Genomic DNA, 10,558 nt, shown 5'->3' on the forward strand with positions numbered 1-10,558 from the left:
AGGAGTTTTCAAGACCGTAGAATCTATAGCCTAAAAATAGATCATAAGAAAGGGAAATATTCCTAAATGCCTAACCTCTCTCTTATAAGTGTGGTGCGCTACATACCCATAAAAGAGACTTTACTTAACCTAGATTTGTGGACACCCAATTGACCATCAACCTAGGCTATGATACCAAGTTATTATGACCCAAGTCGGGGCCTGGCCATGATACGTATCTTAAGTCTATCATTGATCGGAGACCACCCCTTTTGCCTAGTCAAACAGAACATGATAAGCTAGCAACGAATGAATTCTAATCAATAACAAGATAAAGTAAGCAATAATAAGAATGTGCTAAAAATCCATAATACTAACTCCCAATCCACAGTAATCCACAAAGCCTCTAAATCGACCAAAACCAATTTAAGTTGAGGCATGCCCCCGATAATATCCAAAAAGAACTTGAATGAAATAGCTTATGACATAATAAAACAAAATCATGAAATAAAGATATCCCAAAGAATGGAAACTCATCACTTCAATCTGACTCACGATCAATTAAAAAATCCTATCACTGTGTAGAAAAAGTAGAAATCTCTTTGTTCCTTGCATTGCAGGGAGATACTATTGTATCCAAGAGAACAAATATGTCTATGTGGTATCACCAAGTAATACAATGGCTTTAAATTAAGCCAAATATCGATCCCTCAAAGACTTACGTTAAAAAATTATCCAATTCTAGTTTAACAATTGAGATTAAATAGTGCAACATAACCAAAAGAGTTTTGAAAGATTGCAAACTAAAAGTAAACTAAAATAATGCAAAAAAAGTAGACTTTGGACAAACAATAGATGAATACCCAGGGTTAAGGCACTGTGAACAATCATAATACTCTAAGGAACTTCATTCATTAGATTACTTATCTTGGTTGTTGATTTGTAGGGTTTATCATGGTCTCCCGACCTCTAATTGTCTACCTATCTTGGATATTACAACTACATCATTGAGTGAGGATGTAATAATCCAAAAAAACTCAATCCAATATCTTTTCTTTTTCCCCATCTCATTAAGCTCATTCACACATACTATGGTGGGAGCATGTTATGTACACATCATTTAATTTTACCCTTCTTCATACCTATTATATGTTACGCACCCCTATGATAGCCAATCTCAACTTAAGCAATTGCCTTAGTTGAGGTGCATAATATCCAAGGAAGACCAGGGCCAAAACAGGTTCATTGTAACACTACTTAGCTAAAAATAGGAATTTCTTTAGCACAAATTTCTGTAAATCTCAACCATAACATAACAATTTTTACACACCAATAACTATTACTTTGGGGCTTCAATTTCACCTTTCTCCTACTTGAATTTTCAACCCCTTAACATAATTAAGTTTAAACTAAAGTGCTTAGGAGCTTGGATCAAATTAAGGTCAATCAAAGAAGGGGCTATGCACAAGGTATGATTAAAAGAAGGTATGAAACATAGTTATCAAAGAAATTCCTATATCATGTCCTAAACACACACTCTTTATTTCTCTTTGCACACACACCAGGCAAGTTCTAGACATCATATGCAACAAGGAATATACAAACAACCTTACGCATATATGGCATATGCTAAACTAAAGTAGGATCATAATAAACTCTCAACCAAACAATTTCATGAATTTAAATTAAGCCAATAAGAACAAGAGTCATAATCATGAGCCTAGGAGTCTAGAAAGTAAAAATTCACACAATCAACATGTTCTTTACAACCAAAACACTTCCATCATGCAATAAAATATCGCACCAACAAAAATATCCCACATTTTTTATTAATGAAAAATTTTAAAATTACCCTAAAAATGAGAATTTCCCTACCCCACACTTAAACATCTACTTTGTCCCCAAAGTAAACTTTAGAAGTAGAGATAGAAATACTTTCTGAGGCCCCTAGGCCTAGATAGTAGCATCTTTATACATCAAAAAGGTGTGGAGGACCCCTCACTTAGTCTTTTCCATGCTTCTTAGCTTAAGTTTTTCGGTACTCAGATTTTCCATCAATGTGTGACTCAACAAAAACATAAAACTAGTGAAGTAAAAGCTAAAAATACTGAAAATAAAACATACCTTAACTTGGGTTGCCTCTCAACCAGTACCTGATTTTGTGTTGTGTAACAACCCAATATGTGACTTATCCATTTTCCTTTATCTGCTTCCTCACACTCGGATGTCATTTTCTTATTTATTTATGACCTCTTGAGCGTGAACTCTCAAGTTCAATAGTTTTCTCAACAATAGACTTTTTAGGATCATTAATTTGCATCATTTTAGGCTTGGGTATTGGTGGCTTGTGCTGCTCAATGAAGAAGTCTGAAGAGGTCTTTTATGGAATAGACTCTACTACCCCATATTTATCCTATTAAATCACTATAATCATGCATAAATCTTTGTAATGGGATAGTGTATTGAGCGGCTTGTATACTTTGAAACCCGTATCTTAATCCTCCAACCTCATTGTAAGTGTGCCCTCTCTTACATCTATTAATATTCCTTCATTCGCCAAGAATGTACATCCAAAAATAACTCATACTTTTTCATCTTCCTGAAAATCTAAAACAATAGAGTCAACAGGAATATTAAACTTACCAACCTTGATGAGAACATCCTCTATGACTCTTTCAGGAGTGGCTATGGTCCCGTTTGTCAGTTGTAGTAACACAGAGCTTGGTCTGGGATTCCTAAGCCAAAAATATTGAACAAAGAATGGGGCATCAAGTTGATACTCACCCCCAAATCACTTAGTGCATGGACCACCTCACTGTTGTAAATTTAAATAAGGAGAGTGAACTTCCGTGAGTCTTTGACCTTTTTGGGCACCTTTTGCGTCACCACAGAACTACACTCCTCAGTGAGTGTTATGGTATCTACATCCTTTATCTTAACTTTGTTAGTGACTACATCCTTCAAGTACTTAGCATACTTGGGCATCCCCTGCAAAACATCTATCAGAGTTATGCTAATATGGAGCTCACTGAATGTGTCAAAGAACTTTCTGAAGCATGCATCCTCCATTGCCTTTTTATGCTTCTGTGGAAAAGGAAGTGGTGATCTCTCCTTCACCTATTCAGCAACTTTGGTTTTTGAATACTCAAACTTCCTCAAATTTTCAACAACTTTATCATCTACCTATTTAGGAACCAAATCAGCATCTACTTCCTTAGTTTTCTATGGAGGTTGTTTATTGATCACCTTACCACTCCTTAAAGTGATTAACATTACTTGTTTAGGATTTTCAGTATCAATTGGCAAACCACCTTAAGTCCTGGTATTCTACATTGCTGCTATCTGATCTATCTGCAACTCCAAGCTCCTTGTAGTCACTTGCTGGCTCTTTATGTCTGCTGCCAATTATGCTTGAGAAGCTAAGATTTGTTTTAGCATCTCTTCCATATTGCTAGTGGCCTGATTTACTTAAGACTGTGGTTTCTGAAATTACTGGTATTGGGCATGTCATTGTTAATTTGGTGATTGAGTCTGCCACTTTAGATTGTAGGTGTTCCCATAATTTATCCTTTGAACATTGCCCACAAACATCACTAACTCATGATTGGAATCACACATATCTGCAGAATGGTCACTATTGCCACAAACCACGCACTAAGTACTTGTCTACTGAATTGTATTCACTATTATTGCAGGTTGTGTAGCCCCCAACTTTACATTACTGAATTGAGTTCTTAACTAATTCTGTAATATAGCAATCTGAGTAGATATAGTGGTAAATTAATCCACTTCCAATACTTCTGAAACCTTCTTTGTAGCATTTTTGGATTCAAAATGCCATTTAGGATTTCCTTGCTCATTATAATTCAATAGTATATAGCTCATCATATGTTAATTCCAATGCTTGACCACCTGCAGCTGAATCTAACAAAATTTTTGTGTTGTGATCAAGTACCTCAACAAAAGTGTGAGCTAGTACCTTATTGGAGTACTGATGATATAGATAGGCTTAAAGAAGAGCTTTAAATCTCTCCCAAACATGATATAAGTTCTCATTCGCCCTTTATTTGAAGCTCACAATTTAATTGTCCAGTTTTGTAGTCTTGCCGGATAGAAAGAATTGGATGAAGAATTTTTAAGCTAAGTCATCCTAGGTTGTTATTGATCTTACCAACTCAGCGTTCAACCACTTATTTTCTTCCCCTATTAGTAAAAAGTGGAAAAGTTCCAACCTAATATAGTCAGTTGACACACCCACAGGGATGAATATGTCACTGATCTCCAAAAGGTTATACAGATAGACTTCAGAATCTTCATATGAAAGCCCAACAAACTATCACTACTTATCAAAAGTTGTACCATATTCTATTTCAACTCTAAGTTACTTGCAGCAGTCGATTTTTTAAAAGGGGAGGTCAAATTTGTTGGAAGTGGGATTGCCACTTCACAAATTGTCCTGCGGGCTAGTTGATCTTCAGCCATTAGAGTAAGATTGTCTTGTTCCTTAGGAAATAATGGGATACGAGGGAGATAGATTGCTTCTCTCCTTCGTTGATGGAAGTATTGCTCGGTATCAGGGCATGGTTTAACTAATTCCCTATCCTTTGCTAGCTTACTAGCCTATAAACCTGTTTTCTACAAAATCAATCCCAAAACCAATAGTAAAGCACCAAATAAATCTAAAAAGTAAATCTAAAACAAAATAGTTGGCGATTTATAAGTCCCCCACAAAGGTGGAAAAAACTTGTTGCGCACACGCAAGTGTACGTGGTCTCACCTAGTAATAAGTGGCCTTAAATAAAGCCGAATATTGATCCCTCAGAGGCTTATGTTAAACAACTATCCAATTCTAGTTTAACAACTGATATTAAATAGTGCAACATAACCAAAAGAATTTTGATAGTTTGTAAACTAAAAGTAAACTAAAATAATGGGAAAAAAGTAAAGACTATGAATAAGTGATGGATTAAAAACTAGGGTTAAGGCACTGTGAATAATCATACTATGCTAATGAACTTTATTCATTAGTTTACTTATATTGGTTGTTGATTCGTAGGGTTTATCATATGATCATGGTCTCCGGACCTCTAATCATCTACCTAACTTGGACATTACAACTGCATCATTGAGCAGGAATGTAATAATCCAATTGGATGCATGAAGCTATCATCCTACATGTGAACCAAACAGGGATTCTAGGTATATCCCTATCCTATATGCTAATTAAAATTCTATATTTTATAAAGGAATAAGAACCTTACTCTATTTATTCTCACATTCTATCTCCTATTCTCCCTTCTGAGTTCACAAGGTCAACAATACATGTATTCTGAGGGTCACGAATCCTTAAAATAGTTGAAAACAAGGATAAAAAATTAAAAAAATTGTTAATCAATCCAAAAAAATTCCATTCAAAGCGAAAGAAAACATGTTCTTGGCCTTTACCCTGGAAAGGGGGTGTTTAGCCACTAATAGACAAAACTGTAATCAAGATTCTTGAATACAAGATAAAATCCATTAAAAACTAAAGTAAAAGAATAAAAAACCACAATTGAAGTTTTTTACATCCTATATCCATGTTTCAAAGCCTTCAAAGGTGTTTAACATCAAGTTCAAGTGTCCTATTTATAGGTGGACAAGACTGATGCATTTTTACACTTCACCGTAATGCGGGCTACTTTTATACATCTTGCTCCACAATAGAGCCTTATCGTGATGATATACTGGATTGATCCATTTTATAATTACTCCTCACCATGATGCGGGTCTAGTTTTCCGCATCTAGATTCGCAAGCGCGGTCTTGACATCCGAGGCGTCCACTTCACGTCAAGTTGTGTCTTATGCCTTCGTTGCTCCATTCCAAGACTTTTTGTGTTGTTTCTACTATATTTAAAGCTTGTTTTTCCTTCATATATCCTGATAATCAACTCACCAATCATCCTATAGTGTTAAACACAATATATTATAGCTTAAAATATCACAACATTCAAGACGACGAACTAGAAACTTAAGCAAAGAATACTAGTTTTGCCTGTTTTGATCTTTCACTTAGTTTTGACTCTTGGCTTGATTCAGTTGCACTTTAAACAGCATAAAAAAGTTTTTCTATACATAATTACCAAATAATATCATTAGTAACTCATTATACCCATTAGAATCCATCACGATCAACTAGAACAACACCTAGCTCAAGCTAGTAACACTAGTTTTCCCATATGAACTATAAATGACAAATTTGATTCCAAACTTGTTTGAAATGTACCTTAAACATTGTTATCAAGTACTTAAACACTTTTATACTCATATATATCATTATTTACTCATTAAGCACATGAATTTCCCTCAAAAAAAGGCTAAATAAGCTAGGATAACATCACTAAGGCGCATAAATCCACCTCAGATCAGATACAACGGTTGGAAATGGTTAGAGGGTTGAGCTTTAGCATGTACCTTAGGTATAAGGGGATAAAATAATGTCATGATTGATGGTTCAAAATCATTCAATACTAATTCACACATTTATATGTATATACTTATATATATATATATATATATATATATATATATATATATATATATATATATTTGTAACAGGGAATAAGGCTTAGCATGAACATTAAAACATTAGCTTGGGAAGTGCAACCGTCATAATAGTGCCCATATGGTCCCCAGGTCTCACCCCAGGTCAGGACCCAGTACGGGTAGCCACACAATCTAGAGATTAATCATAACATATATTCATAGTAACTCAACCTCCCAAACATACGTTAAGGGTGACATGAACACCCTATCAAAATCAAGGGTGAATCAAACACCCGGCCATTTTGAACCCTATGCCAGCAAATGTGGTTTCCAGTATTAGTCCTCTCGAGACCTCTACTTTTACGGTGAACTACAAAACTACCTTTAATACCAATTAAAATATTTATCACATAACCTATTTTTATAATTACAAAGTCATTGATTAACGCAATATCAAGTGGTATTGTCATACCAACTATAGCTTGAAAACACATGTCAATTTTCCAAGTCCAACCATTGCAAATGGGAATCTAACCCATTAAATAATAGGAATCCAAAGTTCTAAGTTGGAACCAAACCCTTTATCCAAGTGGGACTCTAATCCTCCTCAACCAACAAAAATACAAAGACCCAAGTAGGAACCAAATCATTTAGCCAAGTGAGACTCTAAACCATTGGCCAATAAGACTCCAAAGTGTCAATTAAAAACCATTTCATTGTAAAAATCCAATTCATCCATTCATGCATGTCAATTAGTTAAAAAATAGTCGGCAAAGCTAAATGATAGTTCATATTCAGAAACCAATCATGAAAGAAGGTTGAGTTTATCATCAATTTTAATGTCAAAATTTAATTACTTGGGTAAAACCATGACCCTCATTCTATAATCATGCTCATGCACCCAAATGAGTTCACAAATCATCAATTCAAAGAACAATTAATTCATAAAAACATAGGAAAAGCATTTAAACAATCATTTTTCAAAACCCTCAACCTATCATTCAAAACCCACATCAAAATCATGTGAATACCAAATTATTTTATGACATAATTTAAACCACAATTTTGGGGGAGGGATACATGCCTTAATCACCACAAAATTTGGAGAATAAACCACCCTCTTGAAACCATAGCTTAGTCTTTGAATGAGGAATTTGAGAGAAGTAAAGAGAGCAACTATTTGAGTAATGAAAAGTTATGGGTCCCCTTAGGGTATTTCAGGTTGTGGGTCCCTATTAGGGAGAAGGAAAATATCCAAAGTGCCCTTTAAATAAAAAGCTTAAAAGTGTCGCCAGTCATCACAAACCACCTTACGACTCGTGATGACTCCTTATGAGTCATCACCAAGACTCGTGGTGTAACAATAATCTCAGGGCAGCCACACTTGTCTGACTGCGAGTCATACCCTATGACTTGTATTCACATATATATCCTTGGTATGAGTTAAATATTTGTATGGATTTCATCTTGAATTTTTAAACAATAATGCAAGATGGAACATTCTTATTGTAGGGTGGAATGGTTTGAACAGGCTTGTGAAGGACTTAGTAGTGAATTTTCCAAAGATTTGATTTTAGTTTAGGTGATAATTAGCGATATGTGGGTTATTTTTGCACTTCTACATTGGATTGAATTGTTCATGTTATGATTTGAGGCTTACAAATATATTACCAAAAAGGCTTATATTTCTATAGGTTCATTCAGGATTTTGGGTTTATTATGCTAAAAATCAGTACCACAAAATTGATTCCCCATCCCCTGTTTGAGCAAAACAAACAACTTGACATATATTCTTGATTTATGCTAGCTAATTATCAGACTACTTTACTTAGAAGAAAATAAATCAAATGCATATTTTTGGATTATGTAATCAAAAGATGGAATGAATTTACTTAATCTAAAAAGCAAAACCAAATAAATATCCAAGTTAATGAAACAACAATTGATCATGTTGTAGATTCCCTTACAAGGATATAGAAGTTCTAAGAATTCCTAAACTGCCTTACCTTTTAGAAAAATAGCTAAACAAAATCAATTAAAAAACATTTAGGTTCACAAAAAGATTCAAAATATGCGGGCACTAGCGATATTAAGTCCATGAACAACATATTTATTGCCTATGGTCTATTCAAATCTATGAATGCCATGAAATTTTAAGAAAAAAAATCCCTAAAATAGTTAGAATGGAAACATAAAATCCAAAGTTTCTCAAAATCAAGTGCAAAAAGTGTTTTAATTGTATCATAACATCCCATCAAAATAAGAAGATAGTTTGATCTTTACAAAATGAATCCAATGGTTCATATTATTAACTAAAAACAATATATAAAAAATAAAAGGAGAATTGCACAAGTTGGTTTAGAGAGTCCATGAGAGAGAATTCATCTCTCCTTAAGTTTCTTGCCTTCAATGGGAGCACACGAGGCTTTATGAATGCCCTCTCTTTCAACAAGTTTAGAAAAAACCTCGTTACCTTTTTTTAATCTTCTTTCTTAGTATAAACTACCTTGTAAACATATAAAGGACTCAATGGAGGATTTTTCACCACGTTGTGTTGAGCCTCATCTTTAAGGCCATTATAAATAAGGATCTCAAGCTCAAAGTCCATAATACCAGCTTTTGCCTGGCCTAAAGCAAACGTCCTGGAAATCTATTTGGTTAATTTCACCTTAAAAGAAAGGTGACATTTATGTTCTTTAATATCAAGAATGTCTTTGTCATATTGGAGCTCAATATTCTTATTATTACACTAAATTATATATTGAAACTCATTTTTCTGATCATCATGGCTTTGTGGGCTTGAATATTTGCCTGAGCTACTACTAGGTTTCTCAAAACTTTATTAAGCTTCTCCTACTTTAGATTATATCTAGTCATAAGCTTGTCCTCAAATGACTAAATCTTAGATGAAATAAGGGTTTATTTTTGAATACTCAACAAAATTACCATTTTAGGCCATTATGTTTTCCAATAAGAAACATAAATTTGCCAAATTTGACCGGCATATTTGTGAAACACCAATTTCTCAACATAAGTGTTTTTATCTTATGATTGACACATTCCAGGTCATGATTAAGATGCTTAAAATTTTCTAACAACTTTCCCATGGCCCTTAGTGGCCCTTTGTAGATCATCTCGCAAACTCAAAACAAATTCAGAAATAACCATCTTTACATCTATCTTTGCAAGGTCCCTTCAAGGTCATCAACTGTTATTCTTGGGTTACTAATAGTGCCTAAGATCCCTATGTCTTTGGAATATAGCATCAAAACCCTCTCTAAAAAGGTCCTTGCCTATAACACCCTAAGACATAGGTCAATGTTAGACCAAAATGAAGAATAAAAAAATAATATTTTTTTCTTGGGAAATAACTTATCCTATAAAATGAGCGAATTCTTGAATAAGACCATCATTCTTATAAGGATCACTTTCTCTTGCCCCAAAAGAAGGATAATTGGGCCAAGTGTTTTAAAAACCCTAATTCCACCTTATGTAACGCACAAATAATGGCTCATCAGTGTTATCTTTCCACCAACTACTTTTTTTCTTATTCATCTATATAATAAAAATAGGAATATGAAGGGACTCAAACCTGGGAGATAAAACATAGTGAGGCAGCATGGGAATAGATGTCTTTATAGGAGTCAATGAACTCACTTTTGTGAGGGTTCTCCTCCTATTTAAGGTTGATTGATTAAAAGAATTTCATTTTTCAAAGGTGTAACGACATGATCCATCATTACTAATGGCACCTCATCTACGGGAATAGGGTATGAGGATTCTTAAAAAATATGATCTCAAACTAGTACAATGGACTTAGTTGAGATAATTTGGATCGGGTTGATTTCATCCTACTATAGCAGAAATTATTCTGCTATAGCAACGTCATGGTAGCGACCTGCCTACTATTATAGCAGGACATGAGGTTAGAAAACAATTCTCTATTTTGTATACTACCCTTATGCTTAATAAAAAGTGAGAAACATGGTTGAATGAGGTAAAACCCATGATTTTCCATGGATTTTATGCAAAAAATCGCTAGCATAGAGTCTGAAT

Source organism: Capsicum annuum, chromosome 1 (genome assembly GCF_002878395.1).
Source record: "Capsicum annuum cultivar UCD-10X-F1 chromosome 1, UCD10Xv1.1, whole genome shotgun sequence".
Taxonomy (NCBI): Eukaryota; Viridiplantae; Streptophyta; class Magnoliopsida; order Solanales; family Solanaceae; genus Capsicum; species Capsicum annuum.